General features: G+C 36.1%; 11 non-coding genes across 11 annotated transcripts; all 11 read right to left on the reverse strand.

Annotated features, from left to right (window-relative positions):
* Window positions 1-1,079: 1,079 nt before the first annotated feature.
* Window positions 1,080-1,151, reverse strand: TRNAC-GCA (transfer RNA cysteine (anticodon GCA)). The gene has a single exon. It is a non-coding gene; the product is annotated as a tRNA-Cys (tRNA).
* A 757-nt stretch (window positions 1,152-1,908) lies between these two features.
* TRNAC-GCA (transfer RNA cysteine (anticodon GCA)) lies at window positions 1,909-1,980 on the reverse strand. Its single transcript has one exon. It is a non-coding gene; the product is annotated as a tRNA-Cys (tRNA).
* A 4,071-nt stretch (window positions 1,981-6,051) lies between these two features.
* Window positions 6,052-6,123, reverse strand: TRNAC-GCA (transfer RNA cysteine (anticodon GCA)). The gene has a single exon. It is a non-coding gene; the product is annotated as a tRNA-Cys (tRNA).
* Window positions 6,124-9,365: 3,242 nt separating this feature from the next.
* TRNAC-GCA (transfer RNA cysteine (anticodon GCA)) lies at window positions 9,366-9,437 on the reverse strand. The gene has a single exon. It is a non-coding gene; the product is annotated as a tRNA-Cys (tRNA).
* Window positions 9,438-10,194: 757 nt separating this feature from the next.
* Window positions 10,195-10,266, reverse strand: TRNAC-GCA (transfer RNA cysteine (anticodon GCA)). The gene has a single exon. It is a non-coding gene; the product is annotated as a tRNA-Cys (tRNA).
* A 2,412-nt stretch (window positions 10,267-12,678) lies between these two features.
* On the reverse strand, window positions 12,679-12,750 carry TRNAC-GCA (transfer RNA cysteine (anticodon GCA)). Its single transcript has one exon. It is a non-coding gene; the product is annotated as a tRNA-Cys (tRNA).
* A 3,242-nt stretch (window positions 12,751-15,992) lies between these two features.
* TRNAC-GCA (transfer RNA cysteine (anticodon GCA)) lies at window positions 15,993-16,064 on the reverse strand. The gene has a single exon. It is a non-coding gene; the product is annotated as a tRNA-Cys (tRNA).
* Window positions 16,065-19,305: 3,241 nt separating this feature from the next.
* Window positions 19,306-19,377, reverse strand: TRNAC-GCA (transfer RNA cysteine (anticodon GCA)). The gene has a single exon. It is a non-coding gene; the product is annotated as a tRNA-Cys (tRNA).
* A 757-nt stretch (window positions 19,378-20,134) lies between these two features.
* On the reverse strand, window positions 20,135-20,206 carry TRNAC-GCA (transfer RNA cysteine (anticodon GCA)). The gene has a single exon. It is a non-coding gene; the product is annotated as a tRNA-Cys (tRNA).
* Window positions 20,207-20,962: 756 nt separating this feature from the next.
* TRNAC-GCA (transfer RNA cysteine (anticodon GCA)) lies at window positions 20,963-21,034 on the reverse strand. The gene has a single exon. It is a non-coding gene; the product is annotated as a tRNA-Cys (tRNA).
* A 2,411-nt stretch (window positions 21,035-23,445) lies between these two features.
* On the reverse strand, window positions 23,446-23,517 carry TRNAC-GCA (transfer RNA cysteine (anticodon GCA)). The gene has a single exon. It is a non-coding gene; the product is annotated as a tRNA-Cys (tRNA).
* Window positions 23,518-24,912: the final 1,395 nt, after the last annotated feature.

A 24,912-nucleotide genomic window follows, 5' to 3' on the forward strand; every position in this document is an offset into this window, starting at 1 on the left:
CCTTATTTATCAAAGTTAGTTAGGAATAAAGCATTCATCCTTCATGTACAGTTATTTAATGCTGTATAATTCTCTATCAAAAGTAGCTGTAAAAACCTGCCACTGATACTGTACTTTCCTGAGGTAAAGTATTAAGTTGAAATGTCAACATTTTTTGTTGCCTGACTGCCACTTGAGTATGTTTTTACATTACTTGAGTCCCAAACGAGGTATAGACTGCAAAGGGACGCTATACATTAAAAGCAAATTATAGGGGCACCTGGATTTGAACCAGGGACCTCTCGACATGCACTCGAATGCTCAACAACTGATTTATACCCCCTGGTCTTTCTAACTATAAGACCATACACATTGCAGCCTTGATGTAAAGGATACTGTACTGTATTTCTTGTCCTGCAGGAGGTGAAGATGAGTCTGTTTCTTTATGGTAATGCTTTGGAGTTATTAGTCAGGGCATAAATAGAGAGTTCACATACTGCAGGTATAATCTGTGAGCATGCTCAACAAGAAACTTTGATCATCCTAAAGTTCCACTATAGTTAGTGCTAGTCAGAGTAGGATTTATTGAAATCCAGTTGTGACATTGTTTATTGGAAGCAAAACTGATCTAAAATACAAATTGTTACCAAACCAATATTAATAATTTCTGAAAACTATTTTATCATGGTACATTTTTGCTAAGAAAATAAAATATTTTAATTTTGGATCAGTGGGCTCAGATGTTCTGAATGCATGTATGCCTTACGGGCTAATTGCAAAATCAGTCGTAGTTGAAAACATGGCTGTACCAAATAATTTTGAATTCTGCCATGTTAATGCCCAATACTCCCTTAGTTATCAAAGTTAGTTAGGAATAAAGCATTCATCCTTCATGTACAGTTATTTAATGCTGTATAATTCTCTATCAAAAGTAGCTGTAAAAACCTGCCACTGATACTGTACTTTCCTGAGGTAAAGTATTAAGTTGACATTTCAACATTTTTTGTTGCCTGACTGCCACTTGAGTATGTTTTTACATTACTTGAGTCCCAAACGAGGTATAGACTGCAAAGTGATGCTATACATTAAAAGCAAGTAACAGGGGGCACCCGGATTTGAACCAGGGACCTTTCGATCTGCAGTCGAATGCTCTACCACTGAGATATACCCCCTGCTCTTTCTCATTTCAAGCACATACACATTGCAGCCTTGATGTAAAGGTTACTGTAATATATTTCTTGTCCTGCAGGAGGTGAAGATGAGTCTGTTTCTTTATGGTAATGCTTTGGAGTTATTAGTCAGGGCATAAATAGAGAGTTCACATACTGCAGGTATAATCTGTGAGCATGCTCAAAAAGAAACTTTGATCATCCTAAAGTTCCACTATAGTTAGTGCTAGTCAGAGTAGGATTTATTGAAATCCAGTTGTGACATTGTTTATTGGAAGCAAAACTGATCTAAAATACAAATTGTTACCAAACCAATATTAATAATTTCTGAAAACTATTTTATCATGGTACATTTTTGCTAAGAAAATAAAATATTTGAATTTTGGGTCAGTGGGCTCAGATGTTCTGAATGCATGTATGCCTTACGGACTAATTGCAAAATCAGTCAGAGTTGAAAACATGGCTGTACCAAATAATTTTGAATTCTGCCATGTTTATGCCCAATACTCCCTTATTTATCAAAGTTAGTTAGGAATAAAGCATTCATCCTTCATGTACAGTTATTTAATGCTGTATAATTCTCTATCAAAAGTAGCTGTAAAAACCTGCCACTGATACTGTACTTTCCTGAGGTAAAGTATTAAGTTGACATTTCAACATTTTTTGTTGCCTGACTGCCACTTGAGTATGTTTTTACATTACTTGAGTCCCAAACGAGGTATAGACTGCAAAGTGATGCTATACATTAAAAGCAAGTAATAGGGGACACCCGGATTTGAACCAGGGACCTCTCGATCTGCAGTTGAATGCTCTACCACTGAGATATACCCCTGCCCTTTCTCATTACAAGCACATACACATTGCAGCCTTGATGTAAAGGTTACTGTACTGTATTTCTTGTCCTGCAGGAGGTGAAGATGAGTCTGTTTCTTTATGGTAATGCTTTGGAGTTATTAGTCAGGGCATAAATAGAGAGTTCACATACTGCAGGTATAATCTGTGAGCATGCTCAAAAAGAAACTTTGATCATCCTAAAGTTCCACTATAGTTAGTGCTAGTCAGAGTAGGATTTATTGAAATCCAGTTGTGACATTGTTTATTGGAAGCAAAACTGATCTAAAATACAAATTGTTACCAAACCAATATTAATAATTTCTGAAAACTATTTTATCATGGTACATTTTTGCTAAGAAAATAAAATATTTGAATTTTGGGTCAGTGGGCTCAGATGTTCTGAATGCATGTATGCCTTACGGACTAATTGCAAAATCAGTCAGAGTTGAAAACATGGCTGTACCAAATAATTTTGAATTCTGCCATGTTTATGCCCAATACTCCCTTATTTATCAAAGTTAGTTAGGAATAAAGCATTCATCCTTCATGTACAGTTATTTAATGCTGTATAATTCTCTATCAAAAGTAGCTGTAAAAACCTGCCACTGATACTGTACTTTCCTGAGGTAAAGTATTAAGTTGACATTTCAACATTTTTTGTTGCCTGACTGCCACTTGAGTATGTTTTTACATTACTTGAGTCCCAAACGAGGTATAGACTGCAAAGTGATGCTATACATTAAAAGCAAGTAATAGGGGGCACCTGGATTTGAACCAGTGACCTCTAGACATGCACTCAAATGCTCAACAACTGATTTATACCCCCTGGTCTTTCTAACTATAAGACCATACACATTGCAGCCTTGATGTAAAGGTTACTGTACTGTATTTCTTGTCCTGCAGGAGGTGAAGATGAGTCTGTTTCTTTATGGTAATGCTTTGGAGTTATTAGTCAGGGCATAAATAGAGAGTTCACATACTGCAGGTATAATCTGTGAGCATGCTCAAAAAGAAACTTTGATCATCCTAAAGTTCCACTATAGTTAGTGCTAGTCAGAGTAGGATTTATTGAAATCCAGTTGTGACATTGTTTATTGGAAGCAAAACTGATCTAAAATACAAATTGTTACCAAACCAATATTAATAATTTCTGAAAACTATTTTATCATGGTACATTTTTGCTAAGAAAATAAAATATTTGAATTTTGGGTCAGTGGGCTCAGATGTTCTGAATGCATGTATGCCTTACGGACTAATTGCAAAATCAGTCAGAGTTGAAAACATGGCTGTACCAAATAATTTTGAATTCTGCCATGTTAATGCCCAATACTCCCTTATTTATCAAAGTTAGTTAGGAATAAAGCATTCATCCTTCATGTACAGTTATTTAATGCTGTATAATTCTCTATCAAAAGTAGCTGTAAAAACCTGCCACTGATACTGTACTTTCCTGAGGTAAAGTATTAAGTTGAAATGTCAACATTTTTTGTTGCCTGACTGCCACTTGAGTATGTTTTTACATTACTTGAGTCCCAAATGAGGTATAGACTGCAAAGGGACGCTATACATTAAAAGCAAATTATAGGGGGCACCTGGATTTGAACCAGGGACCTCTCGACATGCACTCGAATGCTCAACAACTGATTTATACCCCCTGATCTTTCTAACTATAAGACCATACACATTGCAGCCTTGATGTAAAGGTTACTGTACTGTATTTCTTGTCCTGCAGGAGGTGAAGATGAGTCTGTTTCTTTATGGTAATGCTTTGGAGTTATTAGTCAGGGCATAAATAGAGAGTTCACATACTGCAGGTATAGACTGTGAGCATGCTCAAAAAGAAACTTTGATCATCCTAAAGTTCCACTATAGTTAGTGCTAGTCAGAGTAGGATTTATTGAAATCCAGTTGTGACATTGTTTATTGGAAGCAAAACTGATCTAAAATACAAATTGTTACCAAACCAATATTAATAATTTCTGAAAACTATTTTATCATGGTACATTTTTGCTAAGAAAATAAAATATTTGAATTTTGGGTCAGTGGGCTCAGATGTTCTGAATGCATGTATGCCTTATAGACTAATTGCAAAATCAGTCAGAGTTGAAAACATGGCTGTACCAAATAATTTTGAATTCTGCCATGTTAATGCCCAATACTCCCTTATTTATCAAAGTTAGTTAGGAATAAAGCATTCATCCTTCATGTACAGTTATTTAATGCTGTATAATTCTCTATCAAAAGTAGCTGTAAAAACCTGCCACCGATACTGTACTTTCCTGAGGTAAAGTATTAAGTTGAAATGTCAACATTTTTTGTTGCCTGACTGCCACTTGAGTATGTTTTTACATTACTTGAGTCCCAAACGAGGTAAAGACTGCAAAGGGACGCTATACATTAAAAGCAAATTATAGGGGCACCTGGATTTGAACCAGGGACCTCTCGACATGCACTCGAATGCTCAACAACTGATTTATACCCCCTGGTCTTTCTAACTATAAGACCATACACATTGCAGCCTTGATGTAAAGGTTACTGTACTGTATTTCTTGTCCTGCAGGAGGTGAAGATGAGTCTGTTTCTTTATGGTAATGCTTTGGAGTTATTAGTCAGGGCATAAATAGAGAGTTCACATACTGCAGGTATAATCTGTGAGCATGCTCAAAAAGAAACTTTGATCATCCAAAAGTTCCACTATAGTTAGTGCTAGTCAGAGTAGGATTTATTGAAATCCAGTTGTGACATTGTTTATTGGAAGCAAAACTGATCTAAAATACAAATTGTTACCAAACCAATATTAATCATTTCTGAAAACTATTTTATCATGGTACATTTTTGCTAAGAAAATAAAATATTTGAATTTTGGATCAGTGGGCTCAGATGTTCTGAATGCATGTATGCCTTACGGACTAATTGCAAAATCAGTCGTAGTTGAAAACATGGCTGTACCAAATAATTTTGAATTCTGCCATGTTAATGTCCAATACTCCCTTATTTATCAAAGTTAGTTAGGAATAAAGCATTCATCCTTCATGTACAGTTATTTAGTGCTGTATAATTCTCTATCAAAAGTAGCTGTAAAAAACTGCCACTGATACTGTACTTTCCTGAGGTAAAGTATTAAGTTGACATTTCAACATTTTTTGTTACCTGACTGCCACTTGAGTATGTTTTTACATTAGTTGAGTCCCAAACGAGGTATAGACTGCAAAGTGATGCTATACATTAAAAGCAAGTAATAGGGGGCACCAGGATTTGAACGAGGGACCTCTCGACATGCACTCGAATGCTCAACAACTGATTTATACCCCCTGGTCTTTCTAACTATAAGACCATACACATTGCAGCCTTGATGTAAAAGTTACTGTACTGTATTTCTTGCCCTGCAGGAGGTGAAGATGAGTCTGTTTCTTTATGGTAATGCTTTGGAGTTATTAGTCAGGGCATAAATAGAGAGTTCACATACTGCAGGTATAATCTGTGAGCATGCTCAAAAAGAAACTTTGATCATCCTAAAGTTCCACTATAGTTAGTGCTAGTCAGAGTAGGATTTATTGAAATCCAGTTGTGACATTGTTTATTGGAAGCAAAACTGATCTAAAATACAAATTGTTACCAAACCAATATTAATAATTTCTGAAAACTATTTTATCATGGTACATTTTTGCTAAGAAAATAAAATATTTGAATTTTGGGTCAGTGGGCTCAGATGTTCTGAATGCATGTATGCCTTACGGACTAATTGCAAAATCAGTCAGAGTTGAAAACATGGCTGTACCAAATAATTTTGAATTCTGCCATGTTTATGCCCAATACTCCCTTATTTATCAAAGTTAGTTAGGAATAAAGCATTCATCCTTCATGTACAGTTATTTAATGCTGTATAATTCTCTATCAAAAGTAGCTGTAAAAACCTGCCACTGATACTGTACTTTCCTGAGGTAAAGTATTAAGTTGACATTTCAACATTTTTTGTTGCCTGACTGCCACTTGAGTATGTTTTTACATTACTTGAGTCCCAAACAAGGTATAGACTGCAAAGTGATGCTATACATTAAAAGCAAGTAATAGGGGGCACCCGGATTTGAACCAGGGACCTCTCGATCTGCAGTTGAATGCTCTACCACTGAGATATACCCCTGCCCTTTCTCATTACAAGCACATACACATTGCAGCCTTGATGTAAAGGTTACTGTACTGTATTTCTTGTCCTGCAGGAGGTGAAGATGAGTCTGTTTCTTTATGGTAATGCTTTGGAGTTATTAGTCAGGGCATAAATAGAGAGTTCACATACTGCAGGTATAATCTGTGAGCATGCTCAAAAAGAAACTTTGATCATCCTAAAGTTCCACTATAGTTAGTGCTAGTCAGAGTAGGATTTATTGAAATCCAGTTGTGACATTGTTTATTGGAAGCAAAACTGATCTCAAATACAAATTGTTACCAAACCAATATTAATAATTTCTGAAAACTATTTTATCATGGTACATTTTTGCTAAGAAAATAAAATATTTGAATTTTGGGTCAGTGGGCTCAGATGTTCTGAATGCATGTATGCCTTACGGACTAATTGCAAAATCAGTCAGAGTTGAAAACATGGCTGTACCAAATAATTTTGAATTCTGCCATGTTTATGCCCAATACTCCCTTATTTATCAAAGTTAGTTAGGAATAAAGCATTCATCCTTCATGTACAGTTATTTAATGCTGTATAATTCTCTATCAAAAGTAGCTGTAAAAACCTGCCACTGATACTGTACTTTCCTGAGGTAAAGTATTAAGTTGACATTTCAACATTTTTTGTTGCCTGACTGCCACTTGAGTATGTTTTTACATTACTTGAGTCCCAAACGAGGTATAGACTGCAAAGTGATGCTATACATTAAAAGCAAGTAATAGGGGGCACCTGGATTTGAACCAGGGACCTCTAGACATGCACTCAAATGCTCAACAACTGATTTATACCCCCTGGTCTTTCTAACTATAAGACCATACACATTGCAGCCTTGATGTAAAGGTTACTGTACTGTATTTCTTGTCCTGCAGGAGGTAAAGATGAGTCTGTTTCTTTATGGTAATGCTTTGGAGTTATTAGTCAGGGCATAAATAGAGAGTTCACATACTGCAGGTATAATCTGTGAGCATGCTCAAAAAGAAACTTTGATCATCCTAAAGTTCCACTATAGTTAGTGCTAGTCAGAGTAGGATTTATTGAAATCCAGTTGTGACATTGTTTATTGGAAGCAAAACTGATCTAAAATACAAATTGTTACCAAACCAATATTAATAATTTCTGAAAACTATTTTATCATGGTACATTTTTGCTAAGAAAATAAAATATTTGAATTTTGGATTAGTGGGCTCAGATGTTCTGAATGCATGTATGCCTTACGGACTAATTGCAAAATCAGTCGTAGTTGAAAACATGGCTGTACCAAATAATTTTGAATTCTGCCATGTTAATGCCCAATACTCCCTTATTTATCAAAGTTAGTTAGGAATAAAGCATTCATCCTTCATGTACAGTTATTTAATGCTGTATAATTCTCTATCAAAAGTAGCTGTAAAAAACTGCCACTGATACTGTACTTTCCTGAGGTAAAGTATTAAGTTGACATTTCAAAATTTTTTGTTACCTGACTGCCACTTGAGTGTGTTTTTACATTACTTGAGTCCCAAACGAGGTATAGACTGCAAAGTGATGCTATTCATTAAAAGCAAGTAATAGGGGGCACCCGGATTTGAACCAGGGACCTCTCGACATGCACTTGAATGCTCAACAACTGATTTATACCCCCTGGTCTTTCTAACTATAAGACCATACACATTGCAGCCTTGATGTAAAGGTTACTGTACTGTATTTCTTGTCCTGCAGGAGGTGAAGATGAGTCTGTTTCTTTATGGTAATGCTTTGGAGTTATTAGTCAGGGCATAAATAGAGAGTTCACATACTGCAGGTATAATCTGTGAGCATGCTCAAAAAGAAACTTTGATCATCCTAAAGTTCCACTATAGTTAGTGCTAGTCAGAGTAGGATTTATTGAAATCCAGTTGTGACATTGTTTATTGGAAGCAAAACTGATCTAAAATACAAATTGTTACCAAACCAATATTAATAATTTCTGAAAACTATTTTATCATGGTACATTTTTGCTAAGAAAATAAAATATTTGAATTTTGGGTCAGTGGGCTCAGATGTTCTGAATGCATGTATGCCTTACGGACTAATTGCAAAATCAGTCAGAGTTGAAAACATGGCTGTACCAAATAATTTTGAATTCTGCCATGTTAATGCCCAATACTCCCTTATTTATCAAAGTTAGTTAGGAATAAAGCATTCATCCTTCATGTACAGTTATTTAATGCTGTATAATTCTCTATCAAAAGTAGCTGTAAAAACCTGCCACTGATACTGTACTTTCCTGAGGTAAAGTATTAAGTTGAAATGTCAACATTTTTTGTTGCCTGACTGCCACTTGAGTATGTTTTTACATTACTTGAGTCCCAAACGAGGTATAGACTGCAAAGGGACGCTATACATTAAAAGCAAATTATAGGGGCACCTGGATTTGAACCAGGGACCTCTCGACATGCACTCGAATGCTCAACAACTGATTTATACCCCCTGGTCTTTCTAACTATAAGACCATACACATTGCAGCCTTGATGTAAAGGATACTGTACTGTATTTCTTGTCCTGCAGGAGGTGAAGATGAGTCTGTTTCTTTATGGTAATGCTTTGGAGTTATTAGTCAGGGCATAAATAGAGAGTTCACATACTGCAGGTATAATCTGTGAGCATGCTCAACAAGAAACTTTGATCATCCTAAAGTTCCACTATAGTTAGTGCTAGTCAGAGTAGGATTTATTGAAATCCAGTTGTGACATTGTTTATTGGAAGCAAAACTGATCTAAAATACAAATTGTTACCAAACCAATATTAATAATTTCTGAAAACTATTTTATCATGGTACATTTTTGCTAAGAAAATAAAATATTTTAATTTTGGATCAGTGGGCTCAGATGTTCTGAATGCATGTATGCCTTACGGGCTAATTGCAAAATCAGTCGTAGTTGAAAACATGGCTGTACCAAATAATTTTGAATTCTGCCATGTTAATGCCCAATACTCCCTTATTTATCAAAGTTAGTTAGGAATAAAGCATTCATCCTTCATGTACAGTTATTTAATGCTGTATAATTCTCTATCAAAAGTAGCTGTAAAAACCTGCCACTGATACTGTACTTTCCTGAGGTAAAGTATTAAGTTGACATTTCAACATTTTTTGTTGCCTGACTGCCACTTGAGTATGTTTTTACATTACTTGAGTCCCAAACGAGGTATAGACTGCAAAGTGATGCTATACATTAAAAGCAAGTAACAGGGGGCACCCGGATTTGAACCAGGGACCTTTCGATCTGCACTCGAATGCTCTACCACTGAGATATACCCCCTGCTCTTTCTCATTTCAAGCACATACACATTGCAGCCTTGATGTAAAGGTTACTGTAATATATTTCTTGTCCTGCAGGAGGTGAAGATGAGTCTGTTTCTTTATGGTAATGCTTTGGAGTTATTAGTCAGGGCATAAATAGAGAGTTCACATACTGCAGGTATAATCTGTGAGCATGCTCAAAAAGAAACTTTGATCATCCTAAAGTTCCACTATAGTTAGTGCTAGTCAGAGTAGGATTTATTGAAATCCAGTTGTGACATTGTTTATTGGAAGCAAAACTGATCTAAAATACAAATTGTTACCAAACCAATATTAATAATTTCTGAAAACTATTTTATCATGGTACATTTTTGCTAAGAAAATAAAATATTTGAATTTTGGGTCAGTGGGCTCAGATGTTCTGAATGCATGTATGCCTTACGGACTAATTGCAAAATCAGTCAGAGTTGAAAACATGGCTGTACCAAATAATTTTGAATTCTGCCATGTTTATGCCCAATACTCCCTTATTTATCAAAGTTAGTTAGGAATAAAGCATTCATCCTTCATGTACAGTTATTTAATGCTGTATAATTCTCTATCAAAAGTAGCTGTAAAAACCTGCCACTGATACTGTACTTTCCTGAGGTAAAGTATTAAGTTGACATTTCAACATTTTTTGTTGCCTGACTGCCACTTGAGTATGTTTTTACATTACTTGAGTCCCAAACGAGGTATAGACTGCAAAGTGATGCTATACATTAAAAGCAAGTAATAGGGGGCACCCGGATTTGAACCAGGGACCTCTCGATCTGCAGTTGAATGCTCTACCACTGAGATATACCCCTGCCCTTTCTCATTACAAGCACATACACATTGCAGCCTTGATGTAAAGGTTACTGTACTGTATTTCTTGTCCTGCAGGAGGTGAAGATGAGTCTGTTTCTTTATGGTAATGCTTTGGAGTTATTAGTCAGGGCATAAATAGAGAGTTCACATACTGCAGGTATAATCTGTGAGCATTCTCAAAAAGAAACTTTGATCATCCTAAAGTTCCACTATAGTTAGTGCTAGTCAGAGTAGGATTTATTGAAATCCAGTTGTGACATTGTTTATTGGAAGCAAAACTGATCTAAAATACAAATTGTTACCAAACCAATATTAATAATTTCTGAAAACTATTTTATCATGGTACATTTTTGCTAAGAAAATAAAATATTTGATTTTGGGTCAGTGGGCTCAGATGTTCTGAATGCATGTATGCCTTACGGACTAATTGCAAAATCAGTCAGAGTTGAAAACATGGCTGTACCAAATAATTTTGAATTCTGCCATGTTTATGCCCAATACTCCCTTATTTATCAAAGTTAGTTAGGAATAAAGCATTCATCCTTCATGTACAGTTATTTAATGCTGTATAATTCTCTATCAAAAGTAGCTGTAAAAACCTGCCACTGATACTGTACTTTCCTGAGGTAAAGTATTAAGTTGACATTTCAACATTTTTTGTTGCCTGACTGCCACTTGAGTATGTTTTTACATTACTTGAGTCCCAAACGAGGTATAGACTGCAAAGTGATGCTATACATTAAAAGCAAGTAATAGGGGGCACCTGGATTTGAACCAGTGACCTCTAGACATGCACTCAAATGCTCAACAACTGATTTATACCCCCTGGTCTTTCTAACTATAAGACCATACACATTGCAGCCTTGATGTAAAGGTTACTGTACTGTATTTCTTGTCCTGCAGGAGGTGAAGATGAGTCTGTTTCTTTATGGTAATGCTTTGGAGTTATTAGTCAGGGCATAAATAGAGAGTTCACATACTGCAGGTATAATCTGTGAGCATGCTCAAAAAGAAACTTTGATCATCCTAAAGTTCCACTATAGTTAGTGCTAGTCAGAGTAGGATTTATTGAAATCCAGTTGTGACATTGTTTATTGGAAGCAAAACTGATCTAAAATACAAATTGTTACCAAACCAATATTAATAATTTCTGAAAACTATTTTATCATGGTACATTTTTGCTAAGAAAATAAAATATTTGAATTTTGGGTCAGTGGGCTCAGATGTTCTGAATGCATGTATGCCTTACGGACTAATTGCAAAATCAGTCAGAGTTGAAAACATGGCTGTACCAAATAATTTTGAATTCTGCCATGTTAATGCCCAATACTCCCTTATTTATCAAAGTTAGTTAGGAATAAAGCATTCATCCTTCATGTACAGTTATTTAATGCTGTATAATTCTCTATCAAAAGTAGCTGTAAAAACCTGCCACTGATACTGTACTTTCCTGAGGTAAAGTATTAAGTTGAAATGTCAACATTTTTTGTTGCCTGACTGCCACTTGAGTATGTTTTTACATTACTTGAGTCCCAAACGAGGTATAGACTGCAAAGGGACGCTATACATTAAAAGCAAATTATAGGGGCACCTGGATTTGAACCAGGGACCTCTCGACATGCACTCGAATGCTCAACAACTGATTTATACCCCCTGGTCTTTCTAACTATAAGACCATACACATTGCAGCCTTGATGTAAAGGATACTGTACTGTATTTCTTGTCCTGCAGGAGGTGAAGATGAGTCTGTTTCTTTATGGTAATGCTTTGGAGTTATTAGTCAGGGCATAAATAGAGAGTTCACATACTGCAGGTATAATCTGTGAGCATGCTCAACAAGAAACTTTGATCATCCTAAAGTTCCACTATAGTTAGTGCTAGTCAGAGTAGGATTTATTGAAATCCAGTTGTGACATTGTTTATTGGAAGCAAAACTGATCTAAAATACAAATTGTTACCAAACCAATATTAATAATTTCTGAAAACTATTTTATCATGGTACATTTTTGCTAAGAAAATAAAATATTTTAATTTTGGATCAGTGGGCTCAGATGTTCTGAATGCATGTATGCCTTACGGGCTAATTGCAAAATCAGTCGTAGTTGAAAACATGGCTGTACCAAATAATTTTGAATTCTGCCATGTTAATGCCCAATACTCCCTTATTTATCAAAGTTAGTTAGGAATAAAGCATTCATCCTTCATGTACAGTTATTTAATGCTGTATAATTCTCTATCAAAAGTAGCTGTAAAAACCTGCCACTGATACTGTACTTTCCTGAGGTAAAGTATTAAGTTGACATTTCAACATTTTTTGTTGCCTGACTGCCACTTGAGTATGTTTTTACATTACTTGAGTCCCAAACGAGGTATAGACTGCAAAGTGATGCTATACATTAAAAGCAAGTAACAGGGGGCACCCGGATTTGAACCAGGGACCTTTCGATCTGCAGTCGAATGCTCTACCACTGAGATATACCCCCTGCTCTTTCTCATTTCAAGCACATACACATTGCAGCCTTGATGTAAAGGTTACTGTAATATATTTCTTGTCCTGCAGGAGGTGAAGATGAGTCTGTTTCTTTATGGTAATGCTTTGGAGTTATTAGTCAGGGCATAAATAGAGAGTTCACATACTGCAGGTATAATCTGTGAGCATGCTCAAAAAGAAACTTTGATCATCCTAAAGTTCCACTATAGTTAGTGCTAGTCAGAGTAGGATTTATTGAAATCCAGTTGTGACATTGTTTATTGGAAGCAAAACTGAACTAAAATACAAATTGTTACCAAACCAATATTAATAATTTCTGAAAACTATTTTATCATGGTACATTTTTGCTAAGAAAATAAAATATTTGAATTTTGGGTCAGTGGGCTCAGATGTTCTGAATGCATGTATGCCTTACGGACTAATTGCAAAATCAGTCAGAGTTGAAAACATGGCTGTACCAAATAATTTTGAATTCTGCCATGTTTATGCCCAATACTCCCTTATTTATCAAAGTTAGTTAGGAATAAAGCATTCATCCTTCATGTACAGTTATTTAATGCTGTAAAATTCTCTATCAAAAGTAGCTGTAAAAACCTGCCACTGATACTGTACTTTCCTGAGGTAAAGTATTAAGTTGACATTTCAACATTTGTTGTTGCCTGACTGCCACTTGAGTATGTTTTTACATTACTTGAGTCCCAAACGAGGTATAGACTGCAAAGTGATGCTATACATTAAAAGCAAGTAATAGGGGGCACCCGGCTTTGAACCAGGGACCTCTCGATCTGCAGTTGAATGCTCTACCACTGAGATATACCCCTGCCCTTTCTCATTACAAGCACATACACATTGCAGCCTTGATGTAAAGGTTACTGTACTGTATTTCTTGTCCTGCAGGAGGTGAAGATGAGTCTGTTTCTTTATGGTAATGCTTTGGAGTTATTAGTCAGGGCATAAATAGAGAGTTCACATACTGCAGGTATAATCTGTGAGCATGCTCAAAAAGAAACTTTGATCATCCTAAAGTTCCACTATAGTTAGTGCTAGTCAGAGTAGGATTTATTGAAATCCAGTTGTGACATTGTTTATTGGAAGCAAAACTGATCTAAAATACAAATTGTTACCAAACCAATATTAATAATTTCTGAAAACTATTTTATCATGGTACATTTTTGCTAAGAAAATAAAATATTTGAATTTTGGGTCAGTGGGCTCAGATGTTCTGAATGCATGTATGCCTTACGGACTAATTGCAAAATCAGTCAGAGTTGAAAACATGGCTGTACCAAATAATTTTGAATTCTGCCATGTTTATGCCCAATACTCCCTTATTTATCAAAGTTAGTTAGGAATAAAGCATTCATCCTTCATGTACAGTTATTTAATGCTGTATAATTCTCTATCAAAAATAGCTGTAAAAACCTGCCACTGATACTGTACTTTCCTGAGGTAATGTATTAAGTTGACATTTCAACATTTTTTGTTGCCTGACTGCCACTTGAGTATGTTTTTACATTACTTGAGTCCCAAACGAGGTATAGACTGCAAAGTGATGCTATACATTAAAAGCAAGTAATAGGGGGCACCCGGATTTGAACCAGGGACCTCTCGACATGCACTTGAATGCTCAACAACTGATTTATACCCCCTGGTCTTTCTAACTATAAGACCATACACATTGCAGCCTTGATGTAAAGGTTACTGTACTGTATTTCTTGTCCTGCAGGAGGTGAAGATGAGTCTGTTTCTTTATGGTAATGCTTTGGAGTCATTAGTCAGGGCATAAATAGAGAGTTCACATACTGCAGGTATAATCTGTGAGCATGCTCAAAAAGAAACTTTGATCATCCTAAAGTTCCACTATAGTTAGTGCTAGTCAGAGTAGGATTTATTGAAATCCAGTTGTGACATTGTTTATTGGAAGCAAAACTGATCTAAAATACAAATTGTTACCAAACCAATATTAATAATTTCTGAAAACTATTTTATCATGGTACATTTTTGCTAAGAAAATAAAATATTTGAATTTTGGGTCAGTGGGCTCAGATGTTCTGAATGCATGTATGCCTTACGGTTTAATTGCAAAATCAGTCAGAGTTGAAAACATGGCTGTACCAAATAATTTTGAATTCTGCCATGTTAATGCCCAATACTCCCTTATTTATCAAAGTTAGTTAGGAATAAAGCATTCATCCTTCATGTACAGTTATTTAATGCTGTATAATTCTCTATCAAAAGTAGCTGTAAAAACCTGCCACTGATACTGTACTTTCCTGAGGTAAAGTATTAAGTTAAAATGTCAACATTTTTTGTTGCCTGACTGCCACTTGAGTATGTTTTTACTTTACTTGAGTCCCAAACGAGGTATAGACTGCAAAGGGACGCTATACATTAAAAGCAAATTATAGGGGCACCTGGATTTGAACCAGGGACCTCTCGACATGCACTCGAATGCTCAACAACTGATTTATACCCCCTGGTCTTTCTAACTATAAGACCATACACATTGCAGCCTTGATGTAAAGGTTACTGTACTGTATTTCTTGTCCTGCAGGAGGTGAAGATGAGTCTGTTTCTTTATGGTAATGCTTTGGAGTTATTAGTCAGGGCATAAATAGAGAGTTCACATACTGCAGGTATAATCTGTGAGCATGCTCAAAAAGAAACTTTGATCATCCTAAAGTTCCACTATAGTTAGTGCTAGTCAGAGTAGGATTTATTGAAATCCAGTTGTGACATTGTTTATTGGAAGCAAAACTGATCTAAAATACAAATTGTTACCAAACCAATATTAATAATTTCTGAAAACTATTTTATCATGGTACATTTTTGCTAAGAAAATAAAATATTTTAATTTTGGATCAGTGGGCTCAGATGTTCTGAATGCATGTATGCCTTACGGGCTAATTGCAAAATCAGTCGTAGTTGAAAACATGGCTGTACCAAATAATTTTGAATTCTGCCATGTTAATGCCCAATACTCCCTTATTTATCAAAGTTAGTTAGGAATAAAGCATTCATCCTTCATGTACAGTTATTTAATGCTGTATAATTCTCTATCAAAAGTAGCTGTAAAAACCTGCCACTGATACTGTACTTTCCTGAGGTAAAGTATTAAGTTGACATTTCAACATTTTTTGTTGCCTGACTGCCACTTGAGTATGTTTTTACATTACTTGAGTCCCAAACGAGGTATAGACTGAAAAGTGATGCTATACATTAAAAGCAAGTAACAGGGGGCACCCGGATTTGAACCAGGGACCTTTCGATCTGCAGTCGAATGCTCTACCACTGAGATATACCCCCTGCTCTTTCTCATTACAAGCACATACACATTGCAGCCTTGATGTAAAGGTTACTGTAATATATTTCTTGTCCTGCAGGAGGTGAAGATGAGTCTGTTTCTTTATGGTAATGCTTTGGAGTTATTAGTCAGGGCATAAATAGAGAGTTCACATACTGCAGGTATAATCTGTGAGCATGCTCAAAAAGAAACTTTGATCATCCTAAAGTTCCACTATAGTTAGTGCTAGTCAGAGTAGGATTTATTGAAATCCAGTTGTGACATTGTTTATTGGAAGCAAAACTGATCTAAAATACAAATTGTTACCAAACCAATATTAATAATTTCTGAAAACTATTTTATCATGGTACATTTTTGCTAAGAAAATAAAATATTTGAATTTTGGGTCAGTGGGCTCAGATGTTCTGAATGCATGTATGCCTTACGGACTAATTGCAAAATCAGTCAGAGTTGAAAACATGGCTGTACCAAATAATTTTGAATTCTGCCATGTTTATGCCCAATACTCCCTTATTTATCAAAGTTAGTTAGGAATAAAGCATTCATCCTTCATGTACAGTTATTTAATGCTGTATAATTCTCTATCAAAAGTAGCTGTAAAAACCTGCCACTGATACTGTACTTTCCTGAGGTAAAGTATTAAGTTGACATTTCAACATTTTTTGTTGCCTGACTGCCACTTGAGTATGTTTTTACATTACTTGAGTCCCAAACGAGGTATAGACTGCAAAGTGATGCTATACATTAAAAGCAAGTAATAGGGGGCACCCGGATTTGAACCAGGGACCTCTCGATATGCAGTTGAATGCTCTACCACTGAGATATACCCCTGCCCTTTCTCATTACAAGCACATACACATTGCAGCCTTGATGTAAAGGTTACTGTACTGTATTTCTTGTCCTGCAGGAGGTGAAGATGAGTCTGTTTCTTTATGGTAATGCTTTGGAGTTATTAGTCAGGGCATAAATAGAGAGTTCACATACTGCAGGTATAATCTGTGAGCATGCTCAAAAAGAAACTTTGATCATCCTAAAGTTCCACTATAGTTAGTGCTAGTCAGAGTAGGATTTATTGAAATCCAGTTGTGACATTGTTTATTGAAGCAAAACTGATCTAAAATACAAATTGTTACCAAACCAATATTAATAATTTCTGAAAACTATTTTATCATGGTACATTTTTGCTAAGAAAATAAAATATTTGAATTTTGGGTCAGTGGGCTCAGATGTTCTGAATGCATGTATGCCTTATGGACTAATTGCAAAATCAGTCGTAGTTGAAAACATGGCTGTACCAAATAATTTTGAATTCTGCCATGTTAATGCCCAATACTCCCTTATTTATCAAAGTTAGTTAGGAATAAAGCATTCATCCTTCATGTACAGTTATTTAATGCTGTATAATTCTCTATCAAAAGTAGCTGTAAAAAACTGCCACTGATACTGTACTTTCCTGAGGTAAAGTATTAAGTTGACATTTCAACATTTTTTGTTACCTGACTGCCACTTGAGTATGTTTTTACATTACTTGAGTCCCAAACGAGGTATAGACTGCAAAGTGATGCTATACATTAAAAGCAAGTAATAGGGGGCACCCGGATTTGAACCAGGGACCTCTCGACATGCACTCGAATGCTCAACAACTGATTTATACCCCCTGGTCTTTCTAACTATAAGACCATACACATTGCAGCCTTGATGTAAAGGTTACTGTACTGTATTTCTTGTCCTGCAGGAGGTGAAGATGAGTCTGTTTCTTTATGGTGATGCTTTGGAGTTATTAGTCAGGGCATAAATAGAGAGTTCACATACTGCAGGTATAATCTGTGAGCATGCTCAAAAAGAAACTTTGATCATCCTAAAGTTCCACTATAGTTAGTGCTAGTCAGAGTAGGATTTATTGAAATCCAGTTGTGACATTGTTTATTGGAAGCAAAACTGATCTAAAATACAAATTGTTACCAAACCAATATTAATAATTTCTGAAAACTATTTTATCATGGTACATTTTTGCTAAGAAAATAAAATATTTGAATTTTGGGTCAGTGGGCTCAGATGTTCTGAATGCATGTATGCCTTACGGACTAATTGCAAAATCAGTCAGAGTTGAAAACATGGCTGTACCAAATAATTTTGAATTCTGCCATGTTAATGCCCAATACTCCCTTATTTATCAAAGTTAGTTAGGAATAAAGCATTCATCATTCATGTACAGTTATTTAATGCTGTATAATTCTCTATCAAAAGTAGCTGTAAAAACCTGCCACTGATACTGGACTTTCCTGAGGTAATGTATTAAGTTGAAATGTCAACATTTTTTGTTGCCTGACTGCCACTTGAGTATGTTTTTACATTACTTGAGTCCCAAACGAGGTACAGACTGCAAAGGGACGCTATACATTAAAAGCAAATTATAGGGGCACCTGGATTTGAACCAGGGACCTCTCGACATGCACTCGAATGCTCAACAACTGATTTATACCCCCTGATCTTTCTAACTATAAGACCATACACATTGCAGCCTTGATGTAAAGGTTACTGTACTGTATTTCTTGTCCTGCAGGAGGTGAAGATGAGTCTGTTTCTTTATGGTAATGCTTTGGAGTTATTAGTCAGGGCATAAATAGAGAGTTCACATACTGCAGGTATAATCTGTGAGCATGCTCAAAAAGAAACTTTGATCATCCTAAAGTTCCACTATAGTTAGTGCTAGTCAGAGTAGGATTTATTGAAATCCAGTTGTGACATTGTTTATTGGAAGCAAAACTGATTTAAAATACAAATTGTTACCAAACCAATATTAATAATTTCTTAAAACTATTTTATCATGGTACATTTTTGCTAAGAAAATAAAATATTTTAATTTTGGATCAGTGGGCTCAGATGTTCTGAATGCATGTATGCCTTACGGGCTAATTGCAAAATCAGTCGTAGTTGAAAACATGGCTGTACCAAATAATTTTGAATTCTGCCATGTTAATGCCCAATACTCCCTTATTTATCAAAGTTAGTTAGGAATAAAGCATTCATCCTTCATGTACAGTTATTTAATGCTGTATAATTCTCTATCAAAAGTAGCTGTAAAAACCTGCCACTGATACTGTACTTTCCTGAGGTAAAGTATTAAGTTGACATTTCAACATTTTTTGTTGCCTGACTGCCACTTGAGTATGTTTTTACATTACTTGAGTCCCAAACGAGGTATAGACTGCAAAGTGATGCTATACATTAAAAGCAAGTAACTGGGGGCACCCGGATTTGAACCAAGGACCTTTCGATCTGCAGTCGAATGCTCTACCACTGAGATATACCCCCTGCTCTTTCTCATTACAAGCACATACACATTGCAGCCTTGATGTAAAGGTTACTGTAATATATTTCTTGTCCTGCAGGAGGTGAAGATGAGTCTGTTTCTTTATGGTAATGCTTTGGAGTTATTAGTCAGGGCATAAATAGAGAGTTCACATACTGCAGGTATAATCTGTGAGCATGCTCAAAAAGAAACTTTGATCATCCTAAAGTTCCACTATAGTTAGTGCTAGTCAGAGTAGGATTTATTGAAATCCAGTTGTGACATTGTTTATTGGAAGCAAAACTGATCTAAAATACAAATTGTTACCAAACCAATATTAATAATTTCTGAAAACTATTTTATCATGGTACATTTTTGCTAAGAAAATAAAATATTTGAATTTTGGGTCAGTGGGCTCAGATGTTCTGAATGCATGTATGCCTTACGGACTAATTGCAAAATCAGTCAGAGTTGAAAACATGGCTGTACCAAATAATTTTGAATTCTGCCATGTTTATGCCCAATACTCCCTTATTTATCAAAGTTAGTTAGGAATAAAGCATTCATCCTTCATGTACAGTTATTTAATGCTGTATAATTCTCTATCAAAAGTAGCTGTAAAAACCTGCCACTGATACTGTACTTTCCTGAGGTAAAGTATTAAGTTGACATTTCAACATTTTTTGTTGCCTGACTGCCACTTGAGTATGTTTTTACATTACTTGAGTCCCAAACGAGGTATAGACTGCAAAGTGATGCTATACATTAAAAGCAAGTAATAGGGGGCACCCGGATTTGAACCAGGGACCTCTCGATCTGCAGTCGAATGCTCTACCACTGAGATATACCCCTGCCCTTTCTCATTACAAGCACATACACATTGCAGCCTTGATGTAAAGGTTACTGTACTGTATTTCTTGTCCTGCAGGAGGTGAAGATGAGTCTGTTTCTTTATGGTAATGCTTTGGAGTTATTAGTCAGGGCATAAATAGAGAGTTCACATACTGCAGGTATAATCTGTGAGCATGCTCAAAAAGAAACTTTGATCATCCTAAAGTTCCACTATAGTTAGTGCTAGTCAGAGTAGGATTTATTGAAATCCAGTTGTGACATTGTTTATTGGAAGCAAAACTGATCTAAAATACAAATTGTTACCAAACCAATATTAATAATTTCTGAAAACTATTTTATCATGGTACATTTTTGCTAAGAAAATAAAATATTTGAATTTTGGGTCAGTGGGCTCAGATGTTCTGAATGCATGTATGCCTTACGGACTAATTGCAAAATCAGTCAGAGTTGAAAACATGGCTGTACCAAATAATTTTGAATTCTGCCATGTTTATGCCCAATACTCCCTTATTTATCAAAGTTAATTAGGAATAAAGCATTCATCCTTCATGTACAGTTATTTAATGCTGTATAATTCTCTATCAAAAGTAGCTGTAAAAACCTGCCACTGATACTGTACTTTCCTGAGGTAAAGTATTAAGTTGACATTTCAACATTTGTTGTTGCCTGACTGCCACTTGAGTATGTTTTTACATTACTTGAGTCCCAAACGAGGTATAGACTGCAAAGTGATGCTATACATTAAAAGCAAGTAATAGGGGGCACCCGGATTTGAACCAGGGACATCTCGATCTGCAGTTGAATGCTCTACCACTGAGATATACCCCTGCCCTTTCTCATTATAAGCACATACACATTGCAGCCTTGATGTAAAGGTTACTGTACTGTATTTCTTGTCCTGCAGGAGGTGAAGATGAGTCTGTTTCTTTATGGTAATGCTTTGGAGTTATTAGTCAGGGCATAAATAGAGAGTTCACATACTGCAGGTATAATCTGTGAGCATGCTCAAAAAGAAACTTTGATCATCCTAAAGTTCCACTATAGTTAGTGCTAGTCAGAGTAGGATTTATTGAAATCCAGTTGTGACATTGTTTATTGGAAGCAAAACTGATCTAAAATACAAATTGTTACCAAACCAATATTAATAATTTCTGAAAACTATTTAATCATGGTACATTTTTGCTAAGAAAATAAAATATTTGAATTTTGGGTCAGTGGGCTCAGATGTTCTGAATGCATGTATGCCTTATGGACTAATTGCAAAATCAGTCGTAGTTGAAAACATGGCTGTACCAAATAATTTTGAATTCTGCCATGTTAATGCCCAATACTCCCTTATTTATCAAAGTTAGTTAGGAATAAAGCATTCATCCTTCATGTACAGTTATTTTATGCTGCATAATTCTCTATCAAAAGTAGCTGTAAAAACCTGCCACTGATACTGTACTTTCCTGAGGTAAAGTATTAAGTTGACATTTCAACATTTTTTGTTGCCTGACTGCCACTTGAGTATGTTTTTACATTACTTGAGTCCCAAACGAGGTATAGACTGCAAAGTGATGCTATACATTAAAAGTAAGTAATAGGGGGCACCCGGACTTGAACCAGGGACCTCTCGACATGCACTCGAATGCTCAACAACTGATTTATACCCCCTGGTCTTTCTAACTATAAGACCATACACATTGCAGCCTTGATGTAAAGGTTACTGTACTGTATTTCTTGTCCTGCAGTAGGTGAAGATGAGTCTGTTTCTTTATGGTGATGCTTTGGAGTTATTAGTCAGGGCATAAATAGAGAGTTCACATACTGCAGGTATAATCTGTGAGCATGCTCAAAAAGAAACTTTGATCATCCTAAAGTTCCACTATAGTTAGTGCTAGTCAGAGTAGGATTTATTGAAATCCAGTTGTGACATTGTTTATTGGAAGCAAAACTGATCTAAAATACAAATTGTTACCAAACCAATATTAATAATTTCTGAAAACTATTTTATCATGGTACATTTTTGCTAAGAAAATAAAATATTTGAATTTTGGGTCAGTGGGCTCAGATGTTCTGAATGCATGTATGCCTTACGGACTAATTGCAAAATCAGTCAGAGTTGAAAACATGGCTGTACCAAATAATTTTGAATTCTGCCATGTTAATGCCCAATACTCCCTTATTTATCAAAGTTAGTTAGGAATAAAGCATTCATCCTTCATGTACAGTTATTTAATGCTGTATAATTCTCTATCAAAAGTAGCTGTAAAAACCTGCCACTGATACTGTACTTTCCTGAGGTAAAGTATTAAGTTGAAATGTCAACATTTTTTGTTGCCTGACTGCCACTTGAGTATGCTTTTACATTACTTGAGTCCCAAACGAGGTACAGACTGCAAAGGGACGCTATACATTAAAAGCAAATTATAGGGGCACCTGGATTTGAACCAGGGACCTCTCGACATGCACTCGAATGCTCAACAACTGATTTATACCCCCTGATCTTTCTAACTATAAGACCATACACATTGCAGCCTTGATGTAAAGGTTACTGTACTGTATTTCTTGTCCTGCAGGAGGTGAAGATGAGTCTGTTTCTTTATGGTAAAGGTTTGGAGTTATTAGTCAGGGCATAAATAGAAAGTTTACATACTGTAGTTATAATCTGTGAGCATGTTTAAAAAGAAACTTTGATCATCCTAAAGCTCCACTATTGTTCGTGCTAGTCAGAGTAGTATATATTGAAATCCAGTTGTGACATTGTTTTATGGAAGCCAAAGAGAACTAAAATACAAATTGTCACTAAACCAATATTAATACTTTCTTAAAACTAACTGATTGAGATACATTTTGGTAATAAAATAAAATATTTGATTTTTAGGTTAGTGGGCTCAGATGTTCTGAATGCATGTATGCCTTATGGACTAATTGCAAAATCAGTATGTGTTCAAAACATGGCTGCACCAAAAAAATTGTAATTCTGCCATGTTAATGCCCAATACTCCCTTATTTATCAAAGTTAGTTAGGAATAAAGCATTCATCCTTCATTTATAGTGATTTTATCCTGTATAATTTTCTATCAAATTAGCAGTCAAAACCTGCCACTGATACTGTACTTTCCTGAGGTAAAGTATTAAGTTGACATTTCAACATTTTTTGTTGCCTGACTGCCACTTGAGTATGTTTTTACATTACTTGAGTCCCAAACGAGGTATAGACTGCAAAGTGATGCTATACATTAAAAGCAAGTAATAGGGAGCACCCGGATTTGAACCAGGGACCTCTCGATCTGCAGTCGAATGCTCTACCACTGAGCTATACCCCCTGCTCTTCCTCACTATAAGCCCATACACATTGCAGCCTTGATGTAAAGGTTACTGTATTGTATTTCTTGTCCTGCAGGAGATGAAGATGAGTCTGTTTCTTTATGGTAATGCTTTGGAGTTATTAGTCAGGGCATAAATAGAGAGTTCACATACAGATGTAGCCACCTTTATCTTGACTGGCTGAGGCGTTTGTCCCGATCGAGCATACGCAGCGCCCCAAGGTGTAGGGAGGCGCGCCTAGTCACAGAGAGGCGTACCTAATCGCACAGAGAGCTTTTGGCGTTACCTTTACATGTACTACCTGTGATCATCCACCAGATGTCGCTTTTTACAATCACCACTGCGCATGCGTGTGGTCTCCCGTAAAATACAATACTGAAATATATAATAAGGACTACTTTACTAAGGCGTCTCATTACACTGCATACAGTAAATACTTATTACGCTGCATTATTTAATACAGTAAATACTCATTACGCTGCGTTATTTAATACAATATATACGGTACAGATGCAAATAGTACAGCATACAGTATATGATCCATCTACGGTACTTTATGTATATGTGAACGTCCAAGTCCCGCAGACAAAACAACATAAAACCAGTAGTGTATACTGTCGCAAATGGACGTGTTAGAAGTTCACTATTGTCTCTTGAGATTAGGAATTTTGTACAGTATGTTAGCGTCCTAATCCCGTAGCCATTACAGCATAATCAAAACCAATTGATTTATTCATCTGTCTGCGGCGAAGTGGTTAAGTGTTCCGCTTCCTATACTCATAGTCCCGGGTTCGATTCCTAAAGTACGAATGCATGTTAATTTTTTCCAGACACCTTATTTTTATTTTTATTCACATAAACCAGGGCAAAGCTGCAGGTGTGGTTCTACTGTTGAGGTTCTATGCTCCGTACAGTACACATACAATTCTGTAGCACGGTAGACTCAATAGAAATGGCTACCACCTATGACTCCTTGCCCCATGGAGGCCCTAGGCTACAGAGCAAGTAGCAGTCCAGATTTTGCAGGCTATGGGGCAATGCTGAAGGAGCGTCACAATCCCCTAGCTAAAAAATACACAGGGGCGATAGGAATAAGTGAGGTCTATGCACATTACGGTACACCGGACTCGATCGCATAGCACACTGGCAAAATGGCCACCGCCCCTGAACCCCCACCATGTGGCAGGCAGCGCTCGGATATGGAGTGAGAGATGGTATAAGTTTTGCAGGCTACGGTGCAATGCTGAAGGAGCGTCACAATCCCCTAGCCAAAATACACAGGGGCGATAGAGATAAGTGAGGTCTATGCACATTACGTTACACCGGGCTCGATCGCATAGCAAACTGACAAAACACAAGTTTTACATAAAGCATGGCAAGGCTGCAGGAGAGTT

The sequence above is a fragment of the Pseudophryne corroboree genome, chromosome 1, assembly GCF_028390025.1.
Source record: "Pseudophryne corroboree isolate aPseCor3 chromosome 1, aPseCor3.hap2, whole genome shotgun sequence".
Lineage (NCBI taxonomy): Eukaryota > Metazoa > Chordata > Amphibia > Anura > Myobatrachidae > Pseudophryne > Pseudophryne corroboree.